Below are 1,160 nucleotides of genomic sequence, written 5' to 3'. Positions count from 1 at the left end.
TTTTAGTTTTTAAATACTCTTAGACTTAGTAATTTGAGGATAGATGTTCTTGATGTGATGACTTCTAGATTTTGGGGGTGATAAGTATTATACTTTAGAAGTTTATTTATTGGTTATATTAATGAGTTTTGGATCTTCCGCATTTTATTTTATTATTCAGAATTTGTATACTGGTAAACGTTGGGGTTTAGATTGTTGGTTCGCTCATCTAGTAAGATAACTGTGGGTGCCACTCGCGGCTCATTTTGGGTCGTGGCAAACTTGGTATCAGAGCTTTAGGTTCGTTGGTCTCATCACACTAGAACGAGTCTAGTAGAGTCTTGAGGAACGGTAAGGGGAACCCCTTACTTTTCTTTGAGAGGCTATAGGACTTTAGGAAAACTCCATTCTTTCTTTCGTTCGTGCTATTACTTGGGTCCAATTGGTATCCAGGTGATACAAATTGGTATCTGACATCCTCACTCTATCTCGCAGATGGTTAGAACTAGAGCAACAACTATGTCAACACCAGCACCGGCAGGACAGGGTGCGTCTGAGCCAACCAATGGGACCGTAGCTCGAGGAGGAGCAGTGGCCAGAGGCCATGGTAGAGGTCGCAGGAGGACGCCCTCTAGAGGAAGAGGACAAACACCTGGTCCAGATAGTAATAGGGCAGTGACTCCTCCACCGACTGATGAGGTAGTGAGAGAGGGTGAAGAAGGGGGAAATGAGCAGGTTCAAGATGAGGAATTACCACCCCAGCCTACCCCAGAGATGATTAATCAGGTTCTTACCTATCTTAGCGGGTTATCTGATCAGGGCCAGACACCTCCAGTGTTTTCTGCACCAGCACCTCAGGTTCAGGGGGTACAACATGCAGCCGTTGTGGCTCCCCACATGGATGCCTCATTGGAAGTAGGCACGTTTCCTCGATTGACTACAGGGTCCATAATGACAAGTGATCAGCATGAACTTTTCACTAAATTCTTAAAGTTAAAACCTCCAGTATGCAAGGGTGCTGAATCTGAAGATGCCTATGATTTTCTGGTTGATTGTCATGAGCTGCTACATAAGATGGACATAGTAGAACGACTCGATGTGGAGTTTGTGACCTATCAGTTTCAGGGGGATGCGAAAAGGTGGTGGCGGTCGTATGTTGAGTGTCAACCAGCACAGGCACC

This window comes from Solanum pennellii, chromosome 5 (assembly GCF_001406875.1).
Source record: "Solanum pennellii chromosome 5, SPENNV200".
Taxonomy (NCBI): Eukaryota; Viridiplantae; Streptophyta; class Magnoliopsida; order Solanales; family Solanaceae; genus Solanum; species Solanum pennellii.
Note: the sequence above shows the minus strand (reverse complement) of the source record.